Raw genomic sequence first — 12,248 nt, 5'->3', positions numbered from 1 at the left:
CACTGGCCTCATGCCAGACACCCAAACCCCTATATGACATCATGCAGCTGCCAGAAAGGCAGAGTCACTAATATTAGCTTCTAAAAAACGCTGACGCTGTCGGCAAACTTCATCTGCCTTTCCTATTTAATTATCTGAAATATTCATCTGAGTTTGATTCAGGGATGGAGTGAATATAAATATTTATGCCTCTTTTACAAGTGGCACCTTAAGACACCAAAAGGTTAGAATTGCAACTTGAAGTTTAAAAACATTTAGGGACAGTGCTCACTTTGGCAGCACATATACTAAAATTGGAACGATACAGAGAAGATTAGCATGGCCCCTGCGCAAGGATGACACGCAAATTCGTGAAGCGTTCCATATTTTTATTAAAAATAAATAATTTAAAAAAACATTTAAGGACAGTTCATTATCTATAAACATTAAGTCATCTGTAGATAGAAATGTCATTTCAATCAGAGTTTCCTATGTCATTTTATTGTCACTGCATCAGCTTTTCTTATTACACTCTTGGCTCATTATATGCCACTGATGTTCATGGCCCAACATTAGCCGGAATTCATAGTTTTGCCTTTGAACAGTGGAGTCTTCAGCTTTGGAATACAGCACTGATGTAGACCACGCTGTTGTTCTTGGGTCCTTGTATTTCAAAGATCAGAAGATAAAGTCTTAAGTATAATGAATTGTTCATGTGAGTATGATTTTATACTTTTTCCTCAATGAAAATCTAGAACACGCTGATCGAATGTATTCTTTTCCTTGGACAGTGCCATAACAAAGTTGAGTCCTCTGATTTCATTGCTAGTGTGGCAGCTGTGTATCAAAGGTAACAGCACCTAGTAACCTAGTAACAGCAAATGCTGTGTGGCACAAAGCATCTGAAGAGGCTTCAAAATGCCTCAATACAGGAAAAGTGGGAGAACTGAATTGAAGGGAACCCTGAATAATACAGGTGAACTGCATTCACATAAGCACAACAAGTACAGAGTCTGGATCGTGTCTGCCATGCCTATGGAATAATAATGAAGTGAAAAAAATAAGAACCCTAAGAATACGAACTTCTCTCTTTCAGGTACATTAGATATTGATGACAAGTTCTCACTGAAACAACACTGTCAAACATTAACACGTTCTTCTTGACTTTTTAAATGGACATGTTTTCAGCAAAACAAGATTGTGAAACATTAATATGTTCTTTTTTGACTCGTTAAGTGCTTTGTTGAATTATTAAAAGAATAGGCATTCCCCATATGCCAGGCAGAAGCACGTCCAGCTATGCCTTCCTCTAGATGCTGGTCAGGAGCTATTTCCTCTGATCACAGGTGTAAGAAAGCATTTCACACTAGACTGTCATACCACATGCCAAGGGGTCTCTGTGTGGATGATCCTGTAAAATCCACATGCACATACTCACCAAGGAAAAACTGCAACCTTCCCAAAGCTCTAACAAGAGAGTATAAAATCAATTGCTCTAACTTGGTGTCTGTGTCTGCAATGGTCCTTGGGCCCCGCTGAATGCATCTCCAGTGCTCACACAGTTCACAGTTGCTCCTTCTGGTGCTGCAGGGCACCAATGCTGGCACCTGTTTTACTGCTCTGGGCTGTTCTGTGTTAGTAGGTGCATAACACGTGTGTCCAAAGGGGCGCTGCAAACCAGAACATCAGGTAGTGTCCAAGAAATGACATTTGTATCACTGGATCCTTGAACTAAATCAGTGTTCAAATACTTTTCTGATATTTCTTTGAGGTGGGGCAGGGGGGTGTCTGGGCCACACACTGCAGTGTTGCAAAGTACTCTTGGAGGTGCTCAGGGACCATGTGGTACCAGGGATGGGACCAGGATCAGCTGCAAGGCAAGGCAAGCACCTTAACCTCTGTTCTCTCATTTTCTGTCTGTCTGTCTGTCTGTCTGTCTGTCTGTCTGTCTGTCTCTGTCCTCTCTGGATGCTCTTTTAACATCTTGACAAGATTTTAAAATTCCTTCTGGAATTTTCTTCATGGATCAAATCAGTTTATACCAGTGATAAAAGATATTCCCCTTACCTTCACCAAACATAAAACAATACGTACCAGCTTTTCCCTTTCTTTCCTTTGATTTTTTCCCCCAATTTCCAAATTCTGAGGTGCTGACTGAGCCTAACTGTGCTCCACAGGTCCAAATTCTACCTTAAACATCACAATCTGGTGGCATCCATAAATCAGAGTGTGGGCGCTGCCAGCAGGCAAGCACTTCTTCATTCCGCTCTCTTCCCTGGCAGCTGATAAGTGCACTTGCAGAGAAAAATGTCGTGACCTGTTGCAAGGGATTTTAAGACTAATGCTTGTTTGTAAGCCTGTGTGAGTCTGCAACTGTTATTTGAGTTTCTTTAAGAAGCCAACCCAGAATCTGATTCTTTCTGAGATCCAGGGCAAATGTCAACTTAAATGAATAATGCAACTGACCAGTAACAGCATGTAATGCCATTTTTAAAATTCAACAATTCTAAATCGTGTTCATCTTATTACTTTTTAAGATTTGTTATCAATTAATTTTTATTTTCTGATTCTATGCTTGATTTAGAGTTATAACCATAAGCATTTATAACCAGATCAGGAGCTGAGGAAAATAATTATATATCTTTCAACATACATATCTAACTGATTTGGAAAATGCTAAAATTCTACTAATGGAAATAAGTAATTCTCAAGGTATTCTTTAATTAGTATTTAGGATTTAAAGTCAAATATATAAACAGGAGGAATTAGCAGCATCTGATACATATGTCCTATTTTCTACAATTCCTACCTATTGTCACAGAATTTCTCTGCAGCATTAGATTGGGGTCTGTAAAACTGGTATAAACCAGAGTTCCAAAGTTGAAGTCAAAGAGACTCATAATACAGAGACCGCTAAGGAATTTCAGGTGGATAAGTTACAATTGCCTACTATAGAAAATGAAAGCCATCTTTTATTCTTAAAACTCTAAGTGGAGGAACTCCTTACCTCCAAGATGCTGAGAAGAGCTTGACCACTACAGAAAGAGATTACTAAGTTGGTTGTTTGTCATGTTAATATAATGATGATAGTTTGGGAAAATGAGAGACTTATAAGGGGTAAGGTAGGAGCAGTTCTCATTTCTGATATTCCATAAAAAGGAGTATCTTTGGAGGTGATGTTGCATCTGCAATTAGCAAAACCATCCTCCTGCAATGTATAGATAGATCTCCTTTACAAAATACGTAAAAACATAGGGGAAAGTTAGAATTTTTTATACTGTAGAAGTTATACTGTATGTCCTCAAAATAAAATGTACAGACACCAGTATCTCTTATGATTACTATGGCACATATAACCCTAATCAAAATTCCAGCAACTTCTTTAGTGGCTACCTATGAACTGATTTTCAATATATACATGGGGGCAAAAGACCCTTGACAGTGACCCTCGCAGAGAAGTGGGGCTCTATTCACACAGGGAAAAAAAAAGAGTGGGAGGATGAAAGGCTCATGACAATGCTCCGGTGTTGAGACAGGGTAGCACTTGCGGGGGCAGGAGAGGGACATTGATCAGTGAGGCAGGAGCACCCTTAGACATGCATCATCCACAGCCTGTCGATTTTAAATATAAAACAAATCACTAACTGGTGCTTTTATCAAAGGGACAAGTAGCAGCTGAGTTATAACACACAGGGAGAAGATACCTGGGCTTCAGTAGGTCACTTTCCCAGCGTGCGAGCCGAATATCATAGCCTTACCAAGATGGCTAATTCTCTTTAAATAATTTTATTGAAGATGCTCCTGCATCTTAAAATTCACATAATCAACCACAATTTACAAGGATGAAATGGTTTTGATTTACGTATCTCCTAGTATGGAGTACCTTGATTGCTATTGAATGCAGTAAACATTCATTTATGCTGGCATTTTGGTTACAAAATAAATCACTTTCAACGGTTTTGTTCCAAATTTTAGTGAGAAAACTGCACTATGAATTTCTCATTCAGTTAATAATTGTAACATTTAGTTAATAATTGTATTTCTTATCAGATCTGTAACCTGTTTCATAATCCTTCTTGAAAACAAATCCAGTATTTGGAGGAATTGTTCGGGATGGGAGATGTGTGCTGAAAATAGATAAAGGGTCAAAAATATAACCTCTCAGGATCTGTATTGCAAACCATAATGCCCCCAAATAGAGAGAGAGTATGGGGAAAATTGTCTGCCATGGAGGCAGGGGGAGGGTTGGAAAGGGGGGTCATACTGGGGACATTGGTGGTAGAGAATGTGCACTGGTGGAGGAATGGGTGTTTGATCATTGTATGACTGAAACTCAAACATGAAACTTGTAACTGTAACTCATGGTGATTCATAAAAATAAAAATAAAAATAATAATAATAAAAAGGAAACAAACCCAATAGAAGATATTTCTACACATACTATGAAACTTGAAAATCAGGAAATGTATTAAATTTGATCAGTTATTTTTTAAAGGTGATCAAAAGTGATAGAAAAGTTAAATGTTCTTCCATAAAACTTTTAGAAACTAACATATTCACAGAATAGTGTATATCAGGTTCTCAATTAGCACATATGTATTCATTCTAATCAATCTCGGTTTTACTGACCACTGTTAAATATTGTTTTTTATTTAGCATAAATGTTTAGTAAACTTCCCATACAAAAGCCCAGATATTAGGGTTGGAGTGAAAGTACAGCGGGTGGAACCCTTGCCTGGCATGTGGCTAATCGTTGCTGGATTCCCTGGTACCTCACATGGTCCCTCAAGCCCTTCAAGACTAATTCCTTGGAATTAATTCCTTCAGGACTAACAACACTTGGAGATAGCTGTCCACGGATCTCCTCTACTCCCAGAATGAATGAACTGGATGTGACTATTCTTAGAAATTTACTTTAAGTTTAATTAATTAATTAATTAATTAATTTTGCTTTTGGGGTCACACCCAGCAATGCTCCGGGGTTCCTCCTGGCTCTGCCCTCAGGAATTACTCCTGGCAGTGTTTGGGGGACCATATGGTGTTGGGGACTTTTCAGGACCCTGAACAAAAGAGGACCCCGAAACCTTTACCCTGGACAAACCGGAAAATTCCATTACCAGCTTTGCATAACCTGAGGCACAGGTGCCCTTGTGACAAAGGAAATAGCTAATCTCAAGAAGTAAAAGTAGCCCAGGGCAGTTAACCACGAGACCCCAAAAAGCCCGTAAAATAGAGTGCCTTCCTCTACACTAAAAGCCTTGTGCATTCCTCCTGACAGATGCTCCTGCCAGATGCTCCTGCCTGATAAACCCTTGTCTTCCTCTCCCCACTATTTCTCAACCTACTCTTGGAGAATGTTGTAAGCCCACCAAATAACACCCCAACTTTTCCTTATTTGGTCTGAGAAGACACTTCCCTGATGATTGACAACTCATGTACCAACCCCCTGCTAAGAAATGTATAAAACCAGCATGACTGCCAATAAAGACGCTCTTGATCGGCACGTTTCGTCTTGAGCCCCCTGTTTACTAACCTCACCAGTTTTATTTCAGATCGGGACCGCTCATAGAATCCACCCAATTAGGAGTGCTTTCCACTGTTGTCTCTCCGAGGGCCGGAGAGATCTCCGGGGGAACGCGCAATATGGGATGCTGAGAATCAAATCTGGGTCGGCCGCCGTACTAGCATTCTGGTCTGAAATTTACTTTTAAAAAACACACTTGATCTAAATAAATTGAGGAAGTAGGGATGAACTGCAGAATAGAACTAGAAGTCTGACTCCATTTCCAGGACTCTCAGAGGAAGAAAATGAATAAAGTTGATGTCCTCTTGAAAACAATACTTCTCTACACAAAAACATGCATGTGGCATTTTTGAAGAAAAATGACAAGTATAGATGCAGAAGTAACTTTCTAATACTTGTTGAACACAGTTCCAGATTCTTCAGTTAGATAAATGGATATGTTTGAAAAAGTGACAGAAATGTGTTCAGAATACGCCACTGCTCAAACCAGCAGCATGACATTTAAAAACGAGAAGAAAAATCAAGGCTAATTGTGAATGTTAAACAAATGTTTCTTCTCAAGAATGTTTATTTTTTCTCCTAAAGTTAATCAACAACTATCAAGATGGAAGCAATGCAAATTTTCTAGTAGATGGTTCATTTCAATAGCGTCCATGAAATGTCTACTGTTACTGAATGAAAATAAATCCTTGGCATTTGAAAACAGTACTAAGGTCATCAGAGCAAGAGAGGGAGAAGAGATGGCAGGATGGTGTAAGGAGATAGCTACTGGTACACTCTGGTAGTGATTCTCTCTATATGGTTTGCTCCAAGACACTACGGCACTCCCTCCAACAACATCTCAGAAACCAATATTACGTCAATTAAAATATACTTTTGGAAATGGCGTGGAAACAAAGACTGCATTCTTTAGATGAGATTATCTTACTTATATTAATCCAAAGAGGGAAATAAGTAATATGATAGGTAAATAAATATATGAAACAAAGTATTAACATAACATTTTTGATTTGCTTATGTTTGCAAAGGTTTTATTGGGCTTTAAAGGAAGACAGGCCATAAAGATTGGTAATAATAATAATAGAAAGAATAGTGTCTAGTGAGATAGAATGAAGGGTTTGAGTGGATGCTTGGCATGCAGGAGGCCTCATGTTCAGCCCTAATACTGGAGAACTCTCTCCCCTAGAAGTTGGAGGTAACCTGGGTGCTTTGGCAGGACTCCAGAACCAAAGCCAATATAATGATGGTACAATTACCTGGCAGTACTGTAGCATGAAGACACTTGCACACACATTACTCCATTTGGACAGAGATATCCTGACCAGGCAAACAGTTGAAGCTAAAAGAGCAACATGACTGACCACCTATGAGGCATCTTTAGAAAAATAAAAGAACTCTCTGTCTTGCTGGGAAAAATCAACAACAGCAAGGCAACACCGTATATTCTGGTCAAAAACGTTTAAAAGCCATTTGTAGAGTTGGAAGCAGGAATATTCAAAATCTGTTGCTTGGGTTTGGGGTGTCATGGGACCCAGACTCCCTGGATGCTCATCAGGGCAACAGATGAGCACAACGTTCTCATCTGCTCCTGCAGCAGGATAGTGAAGCAGGGACCATGGTGTGGAGAGCCAAGGATTGGCCAGCATCACTGATGAGAAGGGTTCAAGGCTGGTGGCCATAAATGGGCAGAGCAGAGAGTCTGGCACTGCCGCAGGGCAGGTTCCACTCTGCACCCTACCGGGGACAGGAACCGTCACTCAGCCCACATGCACTGCCCTGGGCCATCCTCAGTCCACCATGAGCAGTGCAGCCTCCCAGTCCAAGGGGTGGCTGCCCCTTACCCTCGGACGGCTGTCTTGAAGGAGATGAGATTGACTGCTGCTGACAATGTGCTAATGCTGATCCCTGGAGTGGCTGGGGGTTCACTCCAGGTGCTGTAGAAGGAGCAGCCTGGCCCTGAGCTGTGAGTGGACACAGCAGAGGGGAGGTGCTGTGGGCCAAGAAGGCAGCACTTCAGGGGCTGTGTCCTGCATCTGAGTCTGAATGGACGAAGACCATCTCAGCCCAGGGCTGGGGAAAGGGAAAGGTAGAAAGATAAGCCAGTGAGAAATCATACTCATTTGCCATAGTCAGGCGGATTCTCCCCTGGTGACTGAAAAGAAGCTCCATTGAGAATCAGGAAAGATGATGTCCTGTACCCCCACCACCCCAGCCAGCATCACTTTCTCTTTGCTGTGAAAAAAAAGTCTGAAAAATTCAGACATCACCAGTGACATCTGAATAATTCATTATTACCCTCCATAGTGTCACCCCCAGTTTCCATTAGTGGACATGTGAGCTCATTCTCGTATCACGCAGAGGCAAACTGTATACATTATAGGTTTACACATACTTGTGGTTATAAACATTAATAAGACAATGCGGCATAAAGACAAACTAAGTCATTAGCAGATTTTAAAACTAGAGATTAGGACCTTCAAGATATTCTGTAAAATTTCCATTGGCTTCCAAATAAAATATTTTTTTTCTCCTGAAACTACTTTCCTAGATAGGAATTTCAGCAAACATGTCAAATGCAGCCACATAAAATAAAAGACCTCACCACATGAAATACTGTTTCTCTGAGGCCTAAGATTGCAATTTCTGAGCAGACACATTCTGTGCCTATGAAAAAGTTAGAGTAAAGCTACTTAAGGGAGATTAAATTGTGTGGTTATTACTTGCAAATATTTAAAAAAAGGTCTTATAGGTTCTTTTTTTTTAGAAACTAAAATTGAAAACGATGAAGTCAATTTTGATATGGCTGGTTGTTTTAAGAATAAATATTCTTTAACCTGACCCATTCCAACCTCCTGAAAAATAATTTCTGCAGCAAATCCAAATGTGTCCAAAAAACAGTATTTATCTACATTTATGTCATCTTTGGCAGGTACAAATTACCTAAACATTGAAGCATTGCACTCACACGCTTGGATATTTTCTTATCCACAAACCATTAATGTAAAGAATAGAAAGCAAGGTGAGTCGTTAATTCTTTGCACATTTATCATGCCTTGGTGAACATATTCCAAGTATTTTAAGATGAATTGTTTCCTACATTTAGCTGGAAAGCCTGGCCAAGCCCTTTTTTCCTTTCTTTCTTTCTCATTGTTTTAAATTGGGAACACTTTGGATAAGCGAGGATAAGTGAAAATTTAAAGTGATATCACAAAGAACCATAGAAGGAAATGGCCATGGTCTACAAAAGGCTTGTAGGAACATTTCCTGCCCAGCTAAGCCAGCTCCGAGCAGGAGCAGAGACAGGGCTGGTCTCTCAGCAGGCAGGCTCAGTCTCAGTTTCAGCTGTTGATTATTAAAATGTGCTCATCCAAGTGATTTAGGGATTCCTCGGCTGAAAGGAATAGCACAACGTGAATCACTCAAGTGAAATGGGGCTAATTGTCAGGTTTGGAAATTACGGTCCTTGTTCTATGTACGAAGCTGCTCTTGTTTACTCACCCCTGGGTCCACACAATGGCTTTCAAGACCTTATTTTCTCTGGCCCTGCTGTAGGCCAGACTTTCTCCAGATGTGTGTGTCTGTCCCACGGAGGGGACACGAGCTCGGCCAAGCTCTGAGCGTGCTCTGGTCTCCAGGGAGGGTTTTCTCGGGAAACATAGAGCCTGCTGGGTTTAGAGGTTGATGGGGACACAGTCTGGTGACAAAATGGGTGAGGGAGGTAAGAACGTAGCTTACGTCTGTACTGGAAGGGCCGTGACATTCACTCTCCCCTTCACCTCACCACCATCATAGTGCTTCCTGGATGTTTGCTTTTGCCCGAGCAGGGAGGCCTGTGACTCTGTACTTCGTGAGCATGAGGGATTCACCAACCTCAGATGCTCTGCTGGACAATCACCGGGTCATCCTATTTCCTCACTCAGTTCTCTGGGCTTCCTTTGCATGATCTCACTTAGTCCTTATTATAACAATGTAGGCACTGCTATTACTCCAGCTTTTTTGTTTTTTATTTTTTTTCTTTTTGGTCACACCCAGCTATGTTCAGGGGTTACTCCTGACTCTGCACTCAGGAAGTACTCCTGCCTGCGCTCAGGGCACCATATGGGATGCCAGAGATTGAACCTGGGTCAGCTACATGCAAGGCAAATGTCCTACTTGCGGAACTATCGCTCTGGCCCCTTTTAAGATTTTTTTTTTCAAGGGAAGCCTGAAGTCAATGAGTATGAGGATCAAAAGGAGATTTGAATCAACAGGGTGAAAATGCCCTTGTTCCAGTTTCCAACACTATGATAGTTTGGACCTTGCAAGCTACAGATCTGAGTAATGTTTCAATGTTTCATCTTTCCAGAGATGCCGATGTGGAAAATGATTCACCTTTTCTTGGTAGAGTGAGCATGGCCTTATGTATGTTGGCAGAAACCAAAAAGCATAAGGAAAGCAAGAAGTGGCTATGCACAGGAAGCGGACCTTGGGAGCTGAGGCTATTTTTCTTAGGCCCCTCTCCAGGTTGGCTAAGGACAGCACTGCAGAAGGGGGTGGCACGAGGAACAGAAACAGTCTAAAAAGCACTCACTGGGCTGCAGGCAGGGAAAACTGCAATTTTACACCAAATTAAATTAGGATTGAAATAAAATAGAACTTTGTTTCTTGCATTATCTGCAGAAAATATCTAGAAATTGAAGATGGTAGTTTCTTTTCTTCAAGGATCATTATCATGTTAATCTAACACTTAAATAAACTTTGTGAAGCAATGGTACCTCGATTGAACAAAGGTTCTTTCTTCACCGTGTCACTCCCACGGGCCAAGATCTCTATTCTGTGGAAACAGAAGAAAAATGTTTTATTAAAAGAAGTTATTATTTTTAATTAAAGCACCATGATTTACACACTTATTCACAGACAGGCAATAGTGTAGCACTGATCCCGCTACCAGTGACAACCTCTCTCCCCCGTGTTCCCAGGTTCCCTCCCATAAACTCCCCATCCCCAATATGCCTACTTGACAGCACCTTTCTAAGTTTATATGTTAAAGTTTGTGTCTCTTGGTTTCAATGCTGTTGACGCTATGGTTTGGACACTTGGCTCTATCATTCCTTAACATAATCTTTATAACTTAACCCCCCTGGTTGCTTCTCATTGTTTTTTTCTCCCCACCTCCCCCACTCTTTCTTTCCTTTCCTCCCTATACTCTCCGGCCAAGGTTGATTTGGCTCGTTAACCTTTAAAACTTTACATTTCCTCATTCAGTTATCTTTTTTCTTTTTGCTTTTTGGGTCACACCCAGCGATGCACAGGGGTGACTCCTGGCTCCGCGCTCAGGGCGGCCACCTGCAAGGCAAAAGCCGTACCTGCTGTGCTATTGCTCCAGACCCTCATTCAGTTATTTTAAATACCACATGTAAGTCATGTCATGTTGTGTTTATACTTCTTCTGAAAAATGTTTTTCATAAAAGATATTTTCTTTGTTTTGCACATGGAAATATTATTTACTATGCCAACAATAATAATAGTGCCATTTTACTATTCATGATCATGAATACATAAGCCAGCAAGGAAACTGAGTCAGAAACTTCTGTGTTGCTCTTAAGAAAATTAAGGTCCTCAAATGCAATAGATTGAAATACATATGTTTGTGTGAGCCTTGTTTGACAAATACTGACAGTTGTAGTAGAAGTAGAAATAGAAACATTCCTTTTTATTACAGTTAAAACAGAAATCAGTATGAAAATGATCCTCTAGAGGTAAATTGTCACTTCTACTCTCTACACACAAGTTTTCCTTTGATATGACAATTCTCATTAAATACTAAAAAAAAAAACCCTAATAATTTCATTCTCTAAATGGGAAGAATGAATGATGAATGATATTTGATATTACTAGGAACTTTTATTTATTCAAATATGCATCTTTTATGCAAGAATTAAAAGTTTTATATCATCTACTTTGTATTTTGAAAATCTGTAACTCAGTGGAAGTAGAATTCTACCTTGAATTTCAAGGCTTAATAATGTGCCAGCAGAGTAACTGTTTAAAGGCTGATGCAATAATGGATCTAGTTATCCTTTTGTCAACTCTTTTGTCATGTATTCAAAGAGCCAGTTCCTCAGCAATTATTGGATATCTAGTATTTGTAGAAATGTAAGGAATTAGAAATGAATGACAAGAGTTTAGTCCTCAAAGACATGACAACTTGGTAGATGGACTTGGCAAAGGAACTGTAGTCAAATCTTATGCTCCTTGATTGCAAACTGGCTCCAACCCAAAGGATTGTCCTGGCCAGATGATGGAGGTTTCAGGCCGAGGCAGGCATTGGACTGAGCCTGGGGGTGGAAGTGGGAGGGGACGGCAGGACCAAGGACCCAACAGGACACGGTCTGCAGGGGCAGGGCAGGAGTTGCCTCCTGAACCAAAGCAGCATGTCTGCAAACTGATGAGATGAACACCTTGGGGTGTGGGGGGGGCGGAATGTGCTGAAGCGTGTTTGCAGCCCCAGTCCACAATCTGGTGCACTGGCTTATTTTTGATGATATTGAACAAGAGACTATTATGGAGAAAGGAGACGATCTCTTCTCTGAGTCACATGCTAGAATCTACTAGCAGCTTCTGGGAGGCCGTGCTGAAGAGTGTCAGTCCATGCAGGCTTGAGCAAAGAAGCAGTGAGGCAGGTTTCACTCCTCTCACCTTCCTTCCTTCTCCTCCTCCTTCTCTGGAACCCTCCTCTTCCTCTTTCTTGCCTTCCTTCCTTCTT

General features: G+C 40.7%; 1 non-coding gene across 1 annotated transcript; it reads left to right on the top strand.

Moving 5' to 3' along the window:
• The first annotated feature begins 263 nt into the window (after positions 1-263).
• Positions 264-370, top strand: LOC129403788 (U6 spliceosomal RNA). Its single transcript, XR_008629449.1, has one exon. It is a non-coding gene; the product is annotated as a U6 spliceosomal RNA (small nuclear RNA).
• The last annotated feature ends 11,878 nt before the right edge of the window (positions 371-12,248 follow it).

The sequence above is a fragment of the Sorex araneus genome, chromosome 3 (genome assembly GCF_027595985.1).
Source record: "Sorex araneus isolate mSorAra2 chromosome 3, mSorAra2.pri, whole genome shotgun sequence".
NCBI classification, from domain to species: Eukaryota; Metazoa; Chordata; class Mammalia; order Eulipotyphla; family Soricidae; genus Sorex; species Sorex araneus.
The sequence above is the reverse complement of the archived record's forward strand: the minus strand, read 5'-3'. Positions and strand labels throughout refer to the sequence as shown.